The 22,039-nt window shown below is 41.1% G+C and overlaps 1 protein-coding gene across 3 annotated transcripts in view; it reads left to right on the forward strand.

Moving 5' to 3' along the window:
• The window catches only part of TNFRSF19 (TNF receptor superfamily member 19), an 86,445-nt gene that overhangs the window by 12,828 nt on the left and 51,578 nt on the right, over positions 1–22,039 (forward strand). The window contains exons 1-2 of one of the 3 annotated variants that reach the window (XM_080376367.1): positions 1–13,330; positions 13,652–18,503. The exon at positions 1–13,330 is cut by the window's left edge and continues 12,828 nt beyond it. The gene's annotated coding sequence lies outside the window, so the exon portion shown is untranslated. Of the gene's footprint in view, positions 18,504–22,039 lie in introns of all 3 variants that reach the window. The other 2 variants (XM_080376366.1, XM_080376365.1) reach the window with 2 other exon arrangements.

A 22,039-nucleotide genomic window follows, 5' to 3' on the forward strand; every position in this document is an offset into this window, starting at 1 on the left:
GACGTAAAACAATCTCTTCAAGAGATACTCGAGCTTGACAAAACTCTGATTTATTAACAATCCTCCTCACATATACACATTTGTCTATAGTTGATATTGACTTCGCTCATGAGGCTGCAAAGATGTCATGCTGACTGACAAAGCATTTCTTGCATATATTGCTGTGGAGTTCCAACAGGCTGTTCCACCCCTTTGAAAGAAGAGTCCTTCAAAGGGGACCTGCAATGAAGTCTTGCCCATTTTTAGTGCAAGTCCGACATCTTTATAACCCATATTTACATGCAGCTTAAATCAAGAAGCAGATGTAGCCAGAACCCACTGATGCCCCTTTTCTGCCATCTCCACTTGGAGGACACAAGCAGTTAGGTAGGATTGCTTTCCAGTGCTCCCTCTCTTTTCTTGCATGCAGTAGATCTACAACTGCTACTGTCTTCCTGTGTTTGGTTTACATACCATATTTGCCAGGGGTTTATTACCTTTGTTCTCCATTCCAGGAGAGAGAGACAGAAAGAAACTTCTGCTATCTTTACTACCCTTCTTTCTACAGCTCCTTGGTCATGGAATATTTAAACTTCTTCCCACAAGGTATCAAACATTATCATTATCTTTAATTACAAACTAACCTGATGTATTTTTATAATTAAAGGGAAGTAAATAACATTTAGAGTTTAATTCTGAGCTTCTGCAGAAGGCAGTGGTTAAGTTAAATCACTATTGGAAGTATAAAATACTGTTCACAAAAGATGAAGATGAAATGGACATAACGACAGACAAATGTGAATCATGTCCGCAATACCTTGTCTTTCAAAATAAGTATCATCTGCATCATTTCAGCAAGAGGAGAAAGAGCCTAGCTGTAAAGAGTACTTGGGGTAATCATATTGTGCCATAAAAGGACAGCTTTGAACAGAACTATATTTCTTGTGAAATAGGGATGAAAATTGCTGTTTGCAGATCCTTAATTAAAAGGTAGCTATCAAAGCCTTTTAAACCAGAGAGATTACCAGTTCCCAAAATGTTAAGCTTATATTTTCCTTTTTTAATACAGTCTTATTACAACACACACTTCTATTTTCAAAGCAAGTAGCTGAGGAAGTGGACCATCAAAGCTGTGAATATCAAAATAGCAAGACATGTACAGCATTACCACGATTTGCAAAGAAGTAAAGACTCAGTAAATACTACAATAATTTAACTGAGTCAGTTCAAAGTGGTGTAACATGCTGCTCCCTATGTGCTAGGCAGAAGGAGCCAAGCAGCACATCATATGCCACATATTGCCTTTTTACAGGATGAAAGGCAGCATCTGCTCCTTGACTCGGTGGTGACCACTGCCCCATCAGACAGCTCAGACTGAAGACAGCCAACACGCACTGACCCAACAACTCAGGGGCAACACCAGTCCGTCCAGGCAGGACCTCAGGGAGCCTGCACAGGTTGTGGCTTGGAGTGGAAGGATGAAGACCTTCCTGCTGAGCACAACATGTAGGCAAACCAGTTCCCAGCAAAGGAAGGAGCCAGCACCCCACCCCACCCCCCAAAAAAAACATTTTCATGTGGTCTTGGCCAAGCAACAGTGAGCTTTGGGGCTGAACGAGCAGGGCTGAAGGAACAGGAGATGCGCAGAGCTACTCTACGCGGCATACTAGTACAGCCCTGAACTGCTGCAAAGTCAGTCATTTTTCCATAACCGCCTAAAAGATAAGCTTTTAACAGGGTGTGGAAGAGTTGCAGTAAATCACAGTACCAATAATACAGGCTGCTACTTACAGCACTAAGGGTCCTGAGGGTTTCCTAAAACATCAGAATCTTTCATTTTATGTTGCAAAAGATAGGGTCTTTATTATAGCACTTACTATTTGTAGTTCTCTCTTTGAATAACTGTAACACTGTGCAAGGTCTTATAGATACTTTTCAAGGTTGCTTTGCTGCAAATCTTGCATGAAAATAAAGTATTCATCTGTAAACCTCTGTGCATTTTCATAAATACCACAGTATACCTCTTAACTGCAGGTTATCATCATCTTCATGCACATTTCAATACGTGTTCATTTGTGTTCACCTGCCATTCTGCCCACTGACTTCCTCTGTACTAGAGGTCTTCTCCAGCAATCTAACATCTTCCGCTGGCATTTGTTTAAAAATAATATGAGGGCTATCATCAGGAAAATACAGCTTTCATGAAACTAAACTCTCTACATAATGGCCTTTGGCCTGTGTCTGCACTCTCCCGTCAACAAAGAGCATCTAGGCAATAAGAGTTTATTTGAAATCATATAACAATGTCTTAAATTACTCATATTTGATACATCCATTCCATCTGCCCCTCTATTTCTTCACAGAAAGAACCTTCCACTCCTCCAGATAGCAGTGGTGTCCTGAGGGTTCCTGAAGCCATACCTGTCATCAGGTAATATCTTGAACCCACTGCTGGCTAAAGCTCTTTCCTGACAGCATGAATAGCATGAACAGTACTGGACACATCACCTTTCAGATGGGTTTACAGAACAAAACCTTTTTGTTTTTAGTCTGCCAAAATTCTAATACCATCAAGCATCTAGTCTTTGAGTAATTAGATCTTCCACCAGGTATAGCATACAGCTTTGTGAGGCAGAGCACTAGAAAATAGGTTGGGCTCTCTGAATTAACAATGAACAGTTGTACTGTAGATTTATCTGGAGTTAGTAAGATCCCCCCTCAGCCCTCAGATATATGAGTCTCAGAGATATCAGATGTCCTATCATTGCATCCTTATTAGTGTTCATTATTTTCTGTGGCTGATGAAGAGCTATAAAATGAAAGAATAACCATTCATTCTTTTATATATATATATATATATATATATATATTTGTGAGTAAAGCTAGGAAGGAAGGAAAACAAAGGAAAACAAAGAAAAAAGTTCTAGCTGTTCCCTTGTCCCAGTCAGGTGCTTGTTCATGAGCAGTGCTCGTGCAAGTTGGATAAATCACAGGAATAATTGCCTCACAAATGCCCAGAAACACAGATTTTTCTTCACCAACCAGAATATCTCCAGGTAGTGCTTGACAGCCCTGTTCAGCATGACAGAACTGACAGCAGTCCACATGTAGTCTGACAACCTGGTCAGCAAACCTGCTTCTGATTACTGTTTAGTACAGGAGATTACACAGCTATTAAAATCAGCACCTGGTGTCAATATAATACCAAGTTTGTACACAATCTGCATGTCTTTGCATCAGACACTCACTGCATCCTGCAGAGGGGAAGCCAAAGTTCTGACGGCAATATCATTTCTGGCCCTCCTGCCTCCTGCTCACAGAGACACTGCAAGCAGGAAAGTGCTGCTCTTGGGCAACGGCTGTAACTTGGGTCATGGAGTGAAGTAAGACTGGGCATCGCCTTACATGCTTTAGTTAACTTAAGAGATTGGCATCTTACAAACGCTTTCCAGTGTGTGTAAGGGAAGGTCAAACAGGTTCCTCAATAAGACTCTGTGAAGAAATTTGAATAGTGGCACAATTTTGTTTGGCACTCCAGACCAAAAGGTACAACTGTAGGAAGCCTAATGCCTAACCGGGCTTGCAGAAGTCAGTGTAGCTGCAGTTTGCCCGAATGTGAGTACGGCATAGCTGTGCACAGCAGGTACCTGTAGCTGGTTTGACTGATTTAGTTTTCCTTATCTGGACAAACAGGGTATTGGGGACAGACATATAGAAGCTGATGAAATAATAGGCTTGCTTCACTTGAAGTAAACAAACATGGCAAAGACCAAGCAAACCATTCCCAGAGATCCCTTCATAGCCATTTGTCCTGTAGTAGTGATGAGTTATACTTTTTTAATCTTTCTGTGATACCAGTACCAAGTAAGTATGAAGTCATAAGTGTTTTAGTCTTACTAAATCTTCTGCACAAATAGTCAGTGCCATTCCAGAATGTCACTTTTGTCTCATGGAGAAACCAGGACAATTTCTACTGGAACACTGTGTGCACTTTTGGTCTTTGCTATACAAAAAATATGTGGACAGGCTGGAGAGGGTCCAGAGAAGGGGCACAAAGATGATCAAAGGACTGGGAAGCCTGCCATATGAGGAAAGGCTGAGAGAACAGTGTTTGTTCAGCAGAAAAGATTTAGTGGAGACTTTATCACCATGTTTCAGCATTTAAAGGGTGGCTACGAAGAAGGTGGGGGACTCCCTTTTTACAAGGAGTTACATGGAAAAGACAAGGGGTAATGGGTACAAGTTACTCCTGGGGAGATTCCAATTAGACACAAGAGGAAAATTTTTCACAATGAGAACAATCAGTTGTTGGAATAATTTCCCCGGTGAAGTGGTGGATTCCCCAACATTGGACACTTTTAAGATTCAGCTGGTGCTGGGTCATCTTGTCTAAACTATGCTTTTGCCAAGAAATGTTGGACCAGATCCTTGAGGTCCCTTCCAACCTAGCATTCTAGGACTGATCCTATTAAAATAACTTCTGACAGTGGATACTGCAAAGCGTCTAGACTGGTTCTCATAGCGCTGAGATCTCCTCTGTGTTCACCTCCCTTGGCTCTCTTGTTCCACAGCACCACATTTTGTCGTCCTCTCCCTTTCTAGGACATACAGATTCCCTACTGAATACTCCAGTCTGGTCTGAGAAGAAGCAGGTGTTTCAAAGGACAGAGAAAAGCATGTGACAACACAGAAAGCTTCTAGCCTCTGCTCCTTCTTCTGCTGGAGATGGGAGGCTGTGCTAGTAACATCTGTTCTGGGTTGCAAAAGTAAAGGGAGGGGCAGTGTAGGGCCAGATGCTGCAGGTTCAGGAGGAGCTGAACACAAGATCTCTATTGTGATTACTGCAAACTGTTGTAGTGGTGGCACCTAAAATTTCTGAAAACACTTTCTACTGAGATATTGTGGTGATCTCAGTGTATAACCCATCATTACCCTAGAGACCCATTCCCATTCTGCAGCCTCTTGTAGACTGTATCTCCATACAGTTCCATCTTACAAAATCTCCAGCCCCTCAAATAACTGATTTTCCCTTTGCAGCAAGCTGCCCGACTATCTTTGACCTACTGACACTTCCCACACAGGACTCTGATCCCTCTGAATCTGATCACTTTGATAACTCAATTTTTTCTGACCTACCAATGTTTGTTGCTTCCAGACGACTTTCTTTCAGGTCAGCATTGCTGTATGAAGATGCAATAGGGCAGAAGTCCAATGGGGCATAAGGCTTAGTCCAGGCATTTGCTGTGATCTTGTGAAAGACACCAGGGATCCAATGCCTTGTAGATGACAGAGCCCTTCAATTGCTACATATTAATACTAAGTGCCAAAAGAGACAGTTTTGTAACAGATTTTCTAGGGTGCAAAAGCAAAGATTATTAAAAACATAAAACCCAAATGTTGGTATAGAACACATATTCCCTGTTCATTTTATTACAAGAATGTGTAGATATCAAATGAAACAAGTCACCAGGTCCAGAATAAACAAAATGAGGAATTGCTTCATACAGCATGATGTGAAGTTGCAGTACAATAGGCACATTATCACATTTCTGATGGTTTTGGCCATTCTATAAAGTTCAGTTCGTTCCTTGATAAAAGCATGTGTTTAACACCAAAGTACATAGAATAGGTCAGAAGATGGAATATATCACATAAATAATGGAGCCACATTTCTACAGTTCAACATTTTGAGAGAGAACAAGCATATAGAAAAAAAGTAAACCAAGAAACAAAACACTTTGTCATGCAAGGTCATGCTGCACAGAATAAACAGGTTTCTAAGTGATTTTTCTGTGGAATTTCAGTAAGGAATTAATGTGCATTAGGTGATAGTCACCAATCTTGATTACGACTTTTTGTGTTACCTTTCCTAAGCTAAACTGCTGTCACAGAATTTTCCTGATTCAAAAATTCTGTTATACCTTCATAACCGTTTCCAACCAAATCTTAATGCTGTCTCCTTGTCACTTATATTACTACTTTGCAGATATTATTAGAACCCATGAGTGCTTTTCCTGAGTCATCTTCACTTAGCCTTTATAGTCTCTTGTTTTTAGGTTGTTTTAAACTATTTTTTCATGTTTCTTTGTTTGTTAGAAGAGCATGAAGGGTTTTAAGGTGAGGAAAAGTGCAACAGTTTATCTAGGGAAAAATGTGAAAGCTTTACAAATCGTGAGCTAGGGAATGTGTGTCAAACTAGGCATAAAAGTCCAGACTAAAACCAGATGAATGTCAGAAGAACATCTGCTTTAAAAAAGCTGGCAGCAAGTACAGCTGAGCCTGAGCCTTTTTATAAGTTATGCTCTTTTGTTTATCTTTTCCCTTATTCTTTCAGCATTTTTATTGCTGCAGCTAACATGGAAGATTTCTTATAGACAGTAGGATAAAGCTGCTATCACATCATACAGGGAAAGTATAGTTTATCATCTATAACCAGGGGGAAAAAAAGGGAAAAACAAGAAAAATAATCAAATCTGTCAACTCTTTCAAAGTAGAATATGTGAAAAAATGATGTATTGCAACTGAGACTGCAGACAATTGCTTAGGGAATAGATATAGTTACTATTTCTTCTGAGACTGATTCTGTTCAGATGTCTTCTTAATGATGGCACTATTTATCAAACCTGTTTATTTAAGAGTGGTGACAATCCGTGTATCTTCTTGTCCTTAATTTCTTCAAATAAACCTATTTTTCTCTAGGAAACTCATCCAAAAATTACACTAATGCTGCTCTACAAGTTAGCCACTATATCATTGTCTGAGGAAGGCTCTTTACACCTGAATCTCCATAAGTAACAAGGCCCCCATTATGAAATATGCATATACTTAAATCCTATTGACTGTCTCCTGCTTAAACGTATGGACATTAAAGTGTTTTGCTGTAGGGATGGAATTAAAGAAACCTCAACTCTCTACCCCTTTTGCACTTTTCAAGATGATTATCAACTTTTGAGGGGCTAAGTTCAGGCTCTTAGGATCTTAACTGTAGAGGAATAAGTACGCATAGTTTGCAGTCATTCCTTAAGGAACTGAAATTGCTTGGCACAGAAACTTGGCTTTGTGTTTGCAGAATGTGTACTTAGGAGTACAGGATTTGATATAGGCATTATGGGATTTTACATTTGAACTATTGAAGTGAGCTCCCAGATGCCAAAGTATTGACAAATCAGGGAGAGTAGAATTGTACTGTTAGCAGGTCCGTACTAATATAACTCACAGGAAACAACAAGTATTAACAGAGGATCTTGACTACCACATTTCTGCAAGTTTATGCCTTAACTAAATAAGCCGCTGAATCAAAGCTCTGGCATAAAATGGTATTTTAGAAAACAAATGAAAATTAAGCACTAATAAAAAACCCTAAGTAAATCTGGTCAGTTCGTTCTTGATTACATGTGGGGAAAAAAAGATTGGAAAGAGGGCCAATTCTGTTTAAGACTGACAGAAAAAAAGGGAAGAGGAAGGGAGAAGTGGTATAAGATCTATGAGATAGACTGAGGGTGGTTTATTTAAATAGGGAAAATTCTGAACTATGCAGTGAAAATGAAAGGCAAAACTGAGCAAATGTTGAAGATAGCAGTGTGGTCATGGGATTGCCGTCTCTCTGTGATCAGACATAAGTATTTATAAACATCATTTTGTCTAAAATAAGAACATTCCTCTTAGTTGAAACTAACTTCATGATCTTTTAGAAATTGTTTTGCTGGAATTGCCTTAAGGGAATACTCCTAAACATGTGTTTTGATAACAACTAGGCAGGTGGCCAGCTATGATCTCTACTACTGATCACTTAATTGCACGTTATCAGATTTGTTTCTCCATTCCCTTTCTTCCCACTTAGTCTGCTTTCTTTGCCTCTTCTATAGAACAGTTAGATTTGGATTTGGACTGTTGGGGATTTTTGTACTGTTTTTTGCAACATCTAGCAAAACATGTCATAATCTGGTTTAGACTTTAGCATGCTTTAAGGATACAGGTTGGATAATAAAGTGTTCTGAAGAGAAGGGTGTGCTATTAGGTACATCATATTTTTAAAAGTAGGCTGAAAATATAGTGCCTCAAAAACATCCATTGGCTTCTGAAATACAAATTCTAAAATCATGGGTCTATCAAATCTCCTGTTCTAGCTACATGAACAATATTGGTGATCAAGCTCCAACATCCTTTGGGGAAGTCAGTTCATTGACATAACTCCACCAGCACCTCTGGAAAGAATGCCAAGTTACTAAAGTTTGCATGCTAGTGCAGAGCTTCACCTACCCTAACAGGCAGAAAATCACAGCGGACCATTTCAGTAGAAGTTAAAACCTCAGTGTAGATGAGGGAAAAGTCTTTATGTTTTCAGTTAATGAAACAATAAGTAACAATTACAAAGACACATCTCTTACACCATTGATTGACTTCTCAGATGTGTGTAAGGACAGTTTAGGCCTGTGAAACTTCAGTGCACAGTAAAGTGAGAAGCACACTATTGCCTGCCCTAGGGATGCTTATTATTCTTATTATTCTTCCAGAACACTTTAAATAGAGAAACTTTTGAAGTTTCAGAACTAGATTATTTTGGTTTGGAATTCATACAGATTTTTTTTTTTTTCATTATCTCAAGTACAGTATTACAAATAATTATCTTTACATTATTTTTAAAGGAGTAGGAAAACATACTGGGGGGGACTGGATGGCAGCAATGGCATAAACTGCCATTGCTCCTTTGATTTAATTTCAGTTACAACTTACACAACTAAGAATCTAACCCAGTGAGAAAAAGTAACTTGCCTCCAGTCATACCCATGTGATAGAACCAGGAATAAAACCACAACTTTTGACTCTCAATCACAGGTGAATTACCTAATACTTCCTACAGGGTGCACCTACATTATTCTTGAGGACAACCTCAAAGCCAAATTCCCAACCTTCCACATTATCTAGATGCGGGAATGCCCTTGAGGTTTCCCTTAGAGTGATTCACCTGGTGAGCCAAGAACCAAAACTCTCCATTTTGCTTAGATCTTAGAGTACTCATAAGGGAACCAGTCAAAGCTGGGTCCTGTGAAGAGCCAAGGGGGGAAAAAACCCCACAGGCAAACAGCAATAAAAATTCAGCACCAAAGACAGGCAAAGCAAAGCTGTTTTCTCCTCCTAAGTTATGAATTTGAAGACCTGCCATTGCAGAACATATAAATGGCAAACAGGGCTTTTCCCCTGAAAATCAAAACCTGCTGGGGCTCCATTCAAAGCTAGTGTTAACTAGAACAAGTTGCTCTGCAATGACTGTGCAGAGTGTTGCAGATTATGGCAAGTCTGATGACATACTCTCTGATAACAGTGAGCCAGTCTTTCAGGAAATGCCAAAGGGTCTTGATTTTTCTGCCTAAAGGTGCTGTAGTTGAAGTTCTTACCACACTTATGACTATCAAGGAGATGGTAAGCACTGTAGCAGAGAGTGGGAGTAGGCATCAGCAATACCTGGACTAACAACACCCGTGTGATCAAGTAGAAACAGGGTACTAGCTTTTATCAGGATGGCAATGCAGATCATGCAGGAGGATGGATTTGGGTATTCTAAAGCATCTCTCCTGACCACAGGACTGACTTGCCTCACGGAACAATATCCCCCTAACACTTTAGAAGGGTGATGATCAGCACTTCTGACTACAGCTGGGGCCTAGATTGACAACTGCTGCTTCAGAGCCAGTCCTGACCTGCCACAAAAGGCTCTGAAAATTGTCTTCCACCTCTATAAATCAGCAGCTCATTGCTGATCATCAGGGAAGAGCTGTCCCAGTAGATGTGCATAACAAAAGCTTGCAAATGCACTGGTGCTGATAGTGTGACATTTATAATAGGATATCCAGTATCTATGCCACACTTAGAAAGGCTGTGGGTAGCACAAACAACGTTTGCCTGGCCAGCGAGGGGGTTATAACGGTGACACTGCATTTCCTGGGATGATTCCTGACCTCTCCTCTGAATGTCTGTTGGAGCTCCTGTGGACTGAAGTAGAGGAAAGTTGACAGAAGAGGTACAGTGAAGTGGCGCAGATAGCATCTATATAAAGCACCATGGTAAATCATTTAACGTATGTAATACAAGTATGTTAGGCACAGCGTGAATACTAGAAGAGCCTTGTTAAGCATGGGGCAGGGGTTTGTATAACCCCTGACAATTGTTTGATAGGTTTGGCTGTTTCTTCCACAAATCATTTTTCTTCAGATTTTGTTATATTTAAGAAAATCACCAGAATGTTCTCATTTCTACCAGCTGAATATCTTTTATGGCTTTGACCCAATGAAGCACTTCGGGCATGAATAGCAGCCCTAGGCTTTGTTGTGTTTCCCTAAAAATTCTTAAAATGGGATCTAACCTGCCAAATGTAAGCGCCTTGTCTAATTCTTGCCTACCTTTAGGAGAAAAGTGAAGCAACCTCCTTAAGAGCTTGAAGTCCTCACATAGTAAAAACACAATAGTAAACCCACTAAATGTTTCTCAGGAAGATTCTGTTTAAGTTTAGAAAAGTTTAAGCAATGAATTAGGAAGACAGCATCTCCCTCTGCAGGACTTCAGAGACACCTCTCTCCCTCCGGTTTCACACTTCTAGAAAAGCTTTTTAGATACCTCAACAATGAATACAAGCTGGATACCCAATTTCAGTAACTTCAGGTCAGATCCTACCCCAGTAACTTCATTATTAGAATCAAACACCTAGTGAGTAGTCTAATGGATCTCAATCAGACCACTTGCACTTGAATGCTTTGCTGGGTTAGTGACTACAAGAGGAAGCGTGAACTGATGATCAGAAGGTGTAAAAGTGACGTATTGTGTTACATAGTTCTATTTCTGTCTCTGGTACTAGTCTGTTCTGTGCCTTATACAAATCACAATATATTTGTATTATTCTTTTTTTTTGTGTAAGGGAAAAATATTTTAACCTTTGGAAAAATATTGCATTATAGACAACAGTTGTTATTATTACACACATCTGATAAAATTTTGAGGAAGCCATAGAAGAGGAAATAGCAAATTGTTCATGCTGTCAGGCTCCACACTGAAAAAGTGTCATAAATGCAAAATGCAATGCTTAAGCTTTAGAAGGTTAAATTGGTAATAATTAAACTTCCTTCTTTTTTTCATATGTACAAAATAAAGATCAAAGATCTCAAATAGACCATCAGGACTTGCTTTTGCTTAAAATCCAGAGAACTAAAAGGTTCTTGCTGTGAACAGTATTGTTCTTAAAGAAAAGCACCTTTGAAATGAACAGAAAAGGGTTACTTCAGTTCTGTACAGCTCACCCATAAATTTTATTTCAACATAAGCATTTCCAGTTTTACCACAAAAGCAACAAATGGACTGTTATCAAAAAATCTTCCAGTGAATAGAGTGAAGTTGTATGTCAGAAGGGCACAAATTAATGGTAAAATAGAATTAAGCAGCCTGGATAATTTTCTTTTATTTATAATAGATGGAAGTGGAAATTAGAGAAAGAGTGAAATTTATGGTTTGTTTACATATTTTTCCAGCAGTGTATTCCCGAAAGTTGGACTCATTACCTGCACGATACTCCTTTGTACCTGCAACACCTCTCCTCCATCTCAATTACCAGAACATCCCCCAAAGGCCTGCCTGGATAGATGATCCAAAACAATATTTAAACTATGTCCAACTACCAACAAAATCTATTATATAGCACGCCTTAAGGATCTTAAAGCTTTCGGGAGATGTTAATTACCACCACTACGAAGCACAGTGCTCACTGCTGGCCTGGTGCTGCCCACAGTACATCATCCCACCAGCAGAAGGCTCCCCAGGCTACCGAGTGCAGCAGGAGCATCTCCCGGGCGGCCGGCGCGGGAGCGCTGCGGGAGCGCTGCGGGCAGCGGGAGCAGCGGGGCGGGCTGGGCAGGGAGGGCCGGGCCGGGCAGCCCCCAGGCTGCGGGAGGCGCGGGGGGCACCCGCAGCGCCCGCTCCCAGCGGCCACAGGGACGAGGCTGCGGCCCGCAAACGGGGCACAAGGGACGAGGGATCTCAACCAGACGCTTCCTTTATTGCTCTCACGCTGGGCTATCCAGCGCCCATTATCAGCGGATTGTTTGCTTTTGTTTTTCATGCTCAAGGCAACCGTGACTAGCATATTTCCTCTTTTCACTTTTGCCTTTTAAATGAATTCTCGGTTACTCGGTGTGCAAATATTTGTAGGAGTCTACCAGCTGACAGGCTTGTATCTTTCATCTGCACATGCGGTATATATACCCAAAGTATGGAGTATACGCTTATGAGAACTTCAGTGACATCTTCAATATGGCTGATGATCCTAAAAGCCATTCTGCTTGATATTTGTATGTTTTATTAACAGCTGAAGTACAGAGGACTGACTTAACCTATGTGCCAAAAGCTAACTTTGCCTCAGATCGCAGAAAATGAAGTTCGGTTGGACGTTTCTTCTGCATGGCGCCTGCACCGAAACGGTGCAAGTCACAGCAGCCTGGAGAATTCCCCTGCGCAGGTCCCTCCAGCAATCCTTGCCTCTGTGAACTGCAGCAGCACGGAGAATGTCTGTCAATATACTCTTACTCACCCAAAAGCCTCCCTCTGCTGACAGCACAATGCTGACCACTTTGAATCTACCCCAGCTAAAAAAAATGCCTTTACACTGAAAAGCTTCTGTGAGTTGCTTGTGGCAGCTTTACAGCTCATTTATGTAAAGAAATCATGAGCCAGAGATGAATCAGGCTCAAATAAAACTATTTGCAAAAGGCCACACAGTAAGTAGCAGGGAGGACCTGAACATACTCCTATTGTGCTTGGTTTTGCCAGCAGAAAAGAAAAAAAAAAAACCACACCAGTGCACAACGTACACCATTTCTTCCTCTCTAAACCTCAATGAAGAGAGAAGTAGCAGTAGTTTTCTGTCATGTATTACAGCTGCCCAGCAAACTGACCTGCGTGTCTGACTTGCAGAACTTCATGGAAAATTGTCAATTCCTGTTGCAGACAAAATTATACAGCATCTTCTTAAGAAAAGCTTATAGCTACACTATTCTCCCGTCTTGGGAGGAAACTTTAATGTAATGAAAACTTTGAAGTGAGCCTTGGGTTTGTTACAATGGCCTAACCTGATTAGAAATCATGCAAACTCTTGTTGCTCTTTAGCTGTATTCCCCCACAGGCTGTATTGTAGCTCTCTAACCAGTCCCACAGCATTGAATGATGTCATGGGATCTGCAGCTCAGCGAGATGAAAGGGATAAAGCGGAACCCGCTGGCACTGGGGAAAGCTTCCAACACACAATCCACAACACAGCTTGGGAACTCAAAAGCTACAGATCCAGCCACTCAACTCTAAGCATTTCAGAATCGTGTGCACATTCTCCAGGCACAAGAAAGGAAAGGGGGGTGGGGGGTGGGGGGAAGCTAGTGATCGATTTTTAACAAAAGAACTAGAGTACTGAAAGGCAGAATTTCAGAGTGCAACTACCTGCTGGAAAAGGAGCTCTTTTTCCTCTCCAAAGCACTGCCTTTGATGTATGGCAACTGATCACTGATCAGATTACAGGCATTTGGTCTCAGTGCTCGTCTGCCTTTGATCTGCATGGTTAATTTTATTTTCCCGGATTTGGAGTTTCGTCTGGGCTTGTGCTGACATACTTTTTTTTTTTTTTTTTTTTTTTTTTTTTAAGGCGGTAAAAGCATTTAATACAGAAGCTCTGGCAGTGTGAAATTAGGCTGCAGAAAGCCTGGGCACTGGAAAACTTCAACAGATAACAGGTACTGTATTTTGTATTTTTTTGCAGTTTTTTGTTGCAAGATGTTAAGAAATTATAAAGCTCACATAAACAATAATACTACATATTGTGAGTGCAAAGTTTGAAAGATTATATATAATTTATGCAGCAATTCAGCCAGCAATACTGAGAATAGACTAGGATGTATAAACAATTGAAAATGAAGCAAAATAATAATAAAAAAATGACTATTTTAGGGGTATGTAAGATTTTGGTGTGTGCTGCTCAGTCCTACTGTCTATAGATTTGTAAGGTTATATTTGAATACAAGTATTACATGACTTACGGGAGTGTTTATTTTCTAAGAAAAGACCAACCATATTTCCTACACTGTGTATACTTTAATTGCTCTCAGTGCATTTATTAAACTGTGACTTCTTCCAGCAACACTTTTAATCCTAGCAGTTCCATACTTGAGACGAAAAAAGTCTCCTCTTCCACAAGTTATTAGAACTGAATTTATAAACATAACATCCTTATATACAAAAGGGAAATGGTTTTATCTCAAGACTGAAGAAATGATAGTTCAACTATACCATATGAAAAGAAATCTTGACCATAAAAGTAACATTTTAACCTGATGATAGAAGTTTTCTTTAAGACATTTTAATAAATATATTAAATAAATATTAAGCTTATCTAGAGCAAACACCTGGTTTTGCTGAACTTCATGGAAGTTTTGCTCCTATTTCATTGAAGAAATTTCCATTCACAGTATTTTATATTCTGTTCCTCAAATTCATATTGATAAACATGTACTGTGTTTAAGAAAATTTAAGACATCTATTCCAGAAATTCATTATAAAGGAGCAATCATCAAAGAGATTTAGGATTATTTACTACACATTTGCAGTTTTAAAGGTCCAGATTTTTGGGTAAGCTTGGGCTAAATCCGTAAGTGTTCTCTTTCTCTGCCTGCAGCTGTAGTCAGTCTGTTAAAATAAGACTCAAGCTTCTTCTGTAGGTATTTAAATATAATTTATATTTTCAGAAGAACTTAGAACCCATAATTGGGGCCAGACTTACAAAGAAGTTCAACATTCCAGACACTGAGCTCTTTGAAAATCTAGTCTTAATGGTGGATAGTGAGTTCTTCTGAAATACTGACTTTAGATGTATATTCTTAAATCTAAAATTTAAGTGTATATACATCTTAAGTACATCTGTTTATTAACAAATTGCAGCTAAAAGCCAACAGAAGTGATAGCTGTTAAGCACTGTTAGGAGTGTTACCAGTCCACGGGACCCTCAAGATGTTAGTATTTCAGTATGCACCATAGTAACATGCAAACTCCAATTTTAACAAATTAAGTTATCAACACTTCCCAATAAATGTAGTCAGCTTTCATTAGTCAGGCTGCAAAGTTTGTTTCATCTAATTAAAACTATATTTGTATATATAAATTTTAAATTTACTGACTATCAAGAGATAATATGCCAGGCCCAGATTAACTAGGCCTGACTTGGTATCATTTAGTTTTCTATACTACCAATTAATTCGTATTCTGACTTAACAAGTCAATTACATTATAAGGAAAGTAATTAGCACTCCATGAATAATGTGCATATAGCTGACAAGGAAGAATATTGTTTAACACATAGCCAAAGCAAAATTTGGTATCTTTCCTTAAATGACGATGATGTACTGAAACGTCTCTATAACCCTGGAAAGATGGTTTTATTTATTAATTCTATACTTCACTGATGAGTTTCTCTACCTTTCCAGTCTTGTCTTGTTTGTTGCTACTTTTCTAACATGCACACTTACTTTATGAGGAAGATTGTTTCCAAACCATACCTGTTTGCTGTAAAGGAGAAAGAGAAGCAAATCTTAAAAATAATGTAAGGATTCTTTTCCTCAGAAGTCAAAATAGCTATGTGAGTCTAATACAATTAAACTATCACTCTGAGAATCTGACCTATCACACAAATGGGTAAAGTGCATAGAAGTTACACTGGTTAATCAGATAGGTTACACTGATGAGTAGGACTCACATATAAAAATGTTTGCAATATTTAGACCCTAGAAATGCATTTCAGAAAGAAAAGATTTTTTAATTTTGTAAAAAGTCCCTAGGATTTTAGATAATCTTCCCACATATGATGGGCGTTAACCCGTTTAAACTGAAAAATATCTTTGCTTGTCTATATGTAAAAGACTGAAATGAAAGCACAGTTGGACATACTGAAGTATGGTGGGGAGAGGATTTTCAGCATCTTTGTTATTTTAAATAGCAGTTCTCTGGCAGTTTAGTCTTTCATTGATCTGACTTTTAAAGATTAAATAATAATAATAATTCTTGGCACTTGCGACTTTGCTTTTCCAAAGTGCTGTATAAACATTAATTAATCCTCAGGCTTAAGTCTTTAGAAACAAAAAGTTCACAATGCTTTTTTGAACAAATCTGACTAGGAGACTCACAAGTATATCATTTGCTTACTGAAATAGCTTGAGCAATTTCTGATTATAAATAAAGCCATTTCCAAACAGTGTGTCTTAGGTAACATCATAAACATATTTTAAGGTTTGTAATAGTTAAGACTATCGAGACATTGCACAGTTATACTGACACCAGTTTCCAACAGCTGTCATAACAAGAATAGATCTATCTCACAGTTGACTGGGGGAACCGTGTTAGCATTTGAGATATGGAGATAACAACTTCCTATTGCTGTACAATTTCTGCTTCCACATCAGCTATGTCTCGCAACTTAGTCTTATCAAAGGGGTCAGCCAAAAGTACTTTCCAAATATTTCTTTTCTGCTTTCTCTGTTGTAGTGAGAATCTCTGTACTTGCATCTGTACTAGTTGCTCTAACAGTTCATTTCTTCCATTTCCTTAGAAGCATCATGATTTAAAAAAAATAAACTGCAATTTTCAACATCTTTCAATAATGAATGCAACTAAGTCATCCGTTTTACATTTAGAGGAAATCTATTACATGATATAATAGAGACTTGAATGTTTTAAATGTCACTGTTACAGACTACACATTGCTCTTATTTCATTAGTACAGTAACCCCCTGTCTGATGAGAAGATCTTAATGTTCCTTTATATGGTAATCCTCAGTGTTTAGTCAACACTTGAAGAACTCTGGTATATTTTACTATGCTTGTCTAACTATACTACTTTAAAACGAGTATCTGAAACACACGTGATGACTCAACTAAGAAAAACTCATGCAATACGTTTCACTGGTGTCTACAGAAAAGAGATAATATACAAAACAGTTGTCTGTAAATAGCGAGAGGATGTAGCATGCTCAGTGCTGTGCAGCAGCTGCCATTCACAACAGATGTGCTGCCATTGCGTCGTAGTATGGCATTCCTCACTGAAATTCAGCCTCTTGCGGCACTTCTTCTGGCAAGGGTCCTGAAGCAAAACTCTTCTTCGAAGGCCTTTTATAAGATAACTACATGAAACCCTGTAAAATCTGTGTTAGTAATTTTTCTTTAATTGAAAACAACTAATTTTGCAGCAAACATTTTTCTCTTTGCCAGCATCTTGCTGTTTTTCAGTAAGTGCTACTTGTTTTTAGAAAAGTCCATGTGACTGGCAAACTCCAAAATTCTATCTCTGTGAGAAGCTCCCAAAAGTTCTGTTTATTTGAAAATGCTTTACAGCCAAGTATATCCATTGGTTCATTCTCTGCAGAACCTAACTCCGTTCCCAGCGTATCCATACAGTCGTCCAGACTGCAGTGGTATCATTAACATTTTCATTTGAACTAATGACCTGAAATCCCTGCAGTAGCAGCTCTCCAAGGTCTCCAAGATTGGCTTCATCAATGTTGGAGCATCACTAACTTGAGGAAAGCTCCTAATTTACATAACAGTAAGCAGCAGTAAAGCACACTCTTTCTAGTGATGGAACAGTTTGTTCTCTGTGAAGGGCTGGATTTCCGCACTTGCATTTGGTATTGACGCTTTGCTTATAGCTGAGTAACTTGCTACCTGCAGAATGGAAAAACATTTCAGATTCTGAGCTAGCAAGGGAAAAAAGCTACTCAGGTAGTTTGGAAAGGAGAACGCAGAGGGCCTCCATCTCACCCTTTGTGTGGGATAGGCTGAAAGGACTTTGGTGAGTTACAAGGCCTCTTTCTACATGCACCTGAACAGCAGCAAAAAGTTTTGCTGGGCCTGTTTAACCACAGCCCAACAGTCTGAGGCTGGGCAGCTGTAAGCACCACGAAGCCAGGGCTCGCGAGGGAGATCAGCAGCACCAAGGCTGCGCCCCCAAAGCCCAGGCTGCCTCTGGAGACCGGGCGGCGGCTGCGGCCTGTGAGGAGCCACCCAGGCGCACACAGCAAGTCAGCGCCATCCTCCCGGCAGGATGAAAGGGACCCCAGTGCCTCGCCAGGGGCCCAGCCTGGCTCAGCACCGCCGGCACAAGCCGCCAGGGCGGGCAGCCCCCGCCGTAGACGAGGCGCCCCCTGAGGCGGCGGGGGTTGAGCGGCCCCTCCCGCCGCCTCGCCCGCGCGGCCCCTCCCTCCCGCGGCTGCCTCCGAGGGCGCGCGCCTCCCCGCCACGGGGCACGTGGGCTGGGGTGGCCGCTGATTGGCCGCCTCCGGTCACCTGAGCCCGGCGCCCTCCGGCGAAGGAGGGAGGGGAGCGGCGCGGCGTTGCCGGGGTGACGGGGCGGGCCGGAGCGAGAGGAGGTGAGGGCGGGAGCGGGGCGCGGGGCGAGCGCTCCTCGGCGGCGGCCGGCACCCCGCTGCAGCGGCCGGTGGGCCGCGGCGTGGCAGGTGGGTGCGTGGGCGACCCGGGCGGGCCCGATCCCCTCAGCCTCGGAGCGTGCCTGGCCCTCTCCCTCCCGCCGAGGCGCGCCCCCTCGCCTTCCGCGGACAGGAGGCAGGCGCTGAGGCGAGGGTGCGGGGAGCGGGGCGGCCACGGCGGGGAAGCAGCGGCGACCCCGGGGCTCCCCCGCCGCCCCCCGGGGCACCGTCCGGGCTGGGCGCTGACCCGAGGCGTGCCGGGCCCCCGCGGCCGCCTGGCACCGGCCCGCCCCGGCCACTCGTTGGCGTGGGGGCGGTGGGGGAGGTGATGGGAAGGAGCCTCCGCGGAAGGCGCGGGCGGGGGGCGGAGGGGAGGGCCCGGCTGAGACCCTTCCTCGCCGGGATGGCCCCGGCTCCGCCGCTCTGAAAGCGGCCCCTGCGCCCCGCCGCGTCCCGCGGCGGCGGGTAGGGAGGGCACCGCGCAGCACAGCAGTCGCCGCTGATGTTGCGGGGTGTTGCGGGTCGCGGCAGCCCCGCAGTAACTCGTCGCGCTCCGCAGTGCGGGGAACAAAAAGCCCTTGGAAGTAGGGTGTTCTTGCTCACAAGCTGTTCTCGCGTCTGCTGCATAAATAAGTTGCTGTTGGCTTCCAACAGTTTCGGAGCCGGAGTTGAAGGAACAGGAGCTAGTAACTTTTTCTCTTGTCTGGTAAGAGGTTGAACAGTTACGAACCCAGTTACGGTTCTGTTGAAAAGCCTTTGATTTTACCTGACGTCTGTCTCCATTAATCTATCCTTGGACTGAAAGTTGTAGTGAAAAGTCTTGATACTTAATACCTATGTAATGCTTTTATACTTACTGTAAATGAATGCATTTATCAAATTAACAAGGGTCCAGTAGCATTTAATAGGAGCAAAAGTGGCCAATTGATTCAATCTGTAGGTAGGTTTGTTCTCTCTCAAGCACACCTTCACTATCACACGTAAAACAAGTTAGGTATGATACTTGGAAGCTTTTTCCATATAAGCAAATGGTGGTGGGCTTTTGGGTTTTTTTTGTTTGTTTGTTTGTTTTGGAAATGGAAGTAAGCCTGTTTATTAGTCGTAAGATGTTTAAATAGTTAAGTAGTCAAGAAATTACTTTTTCACGATTTCCACAACTTGCAATTGCAATCCTAATAAAGAGAATGCTGAGAATGGAAGTAACTGGTGTTTGTGCTGTTTAAGACATTGCATGCTATCCAAAACTGCTAAAGAGTGGCTGGATAAATGAAACGTGTTGGCATTGCAACATTGCAATAGTAACTGTATTAACCAGCCCAATGCTTTATAATTCATGATTTTTTTAAAATTACTTTGCAAAGGAACTATTAGTATACCTTGGTATATATGAGATATGACTGTAATACTGGCATTTGCATTTTATTGTATCACTTACATATCTGAGTACAAATATGTACAAATGCAGCTCTGTGCTGAGGTTTCATCTAGCAAACTAGTGTCTCCTAGAACCTGAGATGCATGAGAGGTATTAAACAGAAGGAGCAATTATTTTTTTACCGCAATTTTGATGTTGAAGCATGAAATTGTTCATTATTTGTACAAGTAGTCTCATCACCTTCAAAGGGGTTAGGAGATCTGGTGTGAATCACAGGTTATGATGCTCTAAAAAGCTTTGTTTAAGTGTAGGAACAGTGTCACCACACTGCACCTTTGTTACGATACTTCAGTCTAATTTCTAATTAATGATAGTCTGGATCTGGTGAGGAACATGAATGGTAAACCATTTTACATAATTTCACCAGCATGGATTTGAAACATCGTTTGTAAGTAGAAAAAATGGGGATAAATTACGTAGTTCATGCTCATGCTTTGCTTGATTATATGCTTTTTGATAGACTGGGATATAATACATTCTGTAAATGCTGTATATGGTAGTGAAGGCACTGTAGGGATGCTGCTTTGGGGTGTACAATTATTATCACCATTATTCCTGTAAAGTCAGGTACTTCTGCTAACATAACTTAAAGCATATAGTACTCGGGAGCACAGATATTTCCTGGCTATGTGTAAATCTCCCTTCTCTCCTGGTTTGGCCCCTAAAATAGATATGTGTGTTCTGCCAGCACCGACATTCCAACTTTAATCTGCTATCTGTGTTTACAAAACTAGAAATACATTCTTCACAGATGCCTAATTTTGTACAATTTCATGTATGGCATCTTCTGAAAAATACAGATTTATTCAATGCTGTATTGAATATGATGAATGCTGCTTGGCTGACAGTATTAGTTTTTCCCCCACATGGGCCTTCTCAGAGCAATTGGAGCAAATGTGGTCAGACAAGACCTCATTTACTTCACAAAGGGGAAGAGCACAAGGATTGTAGGCAGGGTGTAGAGGGAAGGTGTTCTACGTATGAGACAGTATAACAATGTGTAGCTCTGTAGTGGAAGTTCTTGTCCCTACCTTGTTCCCTTTGTCTCTGTCATTGCAGCAACATAAGTACTTTCCCTTCTCTTGTTTCTTGCCCGTGGGGCACTGACTCTGCTAAAGCCATCTGCCACTCCTTGCCATTTTATTGCATGCAGTTGACAGCTGCAGGTGGGAAACAGGGTGGTTAGAAGGGAGCCGAGATGCAGTTCATTGAATACCAGAGACCTCTGTTGGCAAGATGAGATGATTATATTTTCATTCCTCTCATACCCAGAACTCCTCAGAGTACTCTTTGTGAGTGTTATAGAGAGCAGGAAAAGTGGTCAAGTATGAATGTAAAAACAAATATGGGAAACTTAAAGATCTAGGAAAGTTAACGTGAATTTGGAATTGGGACCCTTCATCCCTTCTAAGGGTTCCTTCAGAAGGTGGATGATGTTGATTTTGAAGTGTTGGTGCTCCCATGTATGAGAAACCAGCTAGTAGGTCATAATATAATCATGCTGCCTCAAGTCTTGAAGTGATGTGTCTTTCATGGTGAAATGTTATTTTTTAGAAGAGAAGGAAGAAATATTTTTTCTGGTAAGTTGGCTTTAAAATTGAATGATGACAGCTGTTCAAGGCAAGCAAGTTAACATAGGAATGGATTTTGGAGGACAGTGGGTTCAAGAACCCAGGAAGGCTGGAAGTTCTTACTTCCACAATGCATTTATTATGCATTCCTAATTTATTGTTTGATATTGCCCTCTTTATACATATGCATAGTAGCCCGCTGCCACCAACCCTAGAACTATGCTGTCACATTTCTTAATGGAAGTTCGTATCTTGAGTTCTGAACATTACTAATGAGGATTCCTTTTCCCTGAGTATTTTGGGCAAGAATATTACTGTTAACTGAAAAAGATGCATTTGGAATGATTTACTGACTTCAACCTATGTCCACAGTTTTCTTTCATTGAATAAAATTGAGCATAACTGAACTCAGCATTGTAAATGTTGGTATCTGGACAAGAACAAATCATCTTCAAATGTATCAAACTTCTATTTGATCAGACATTTTGGAAGAAAAAACTTTCATTACTTCTTGCTTGCATGTGTATGAGGTGAATGACTTGCGTCCAACAGACATCAGT

Source organism: Falco punctatus, assembly GCF_963210335.1.
Source record: "Falco punctatus genome assembly, chromosome: 2".
NCBI lineage: Eukaryota > Metazoa > Chordata > Aves > Falconiformes > Falconidae > Falco > Falco punctatus.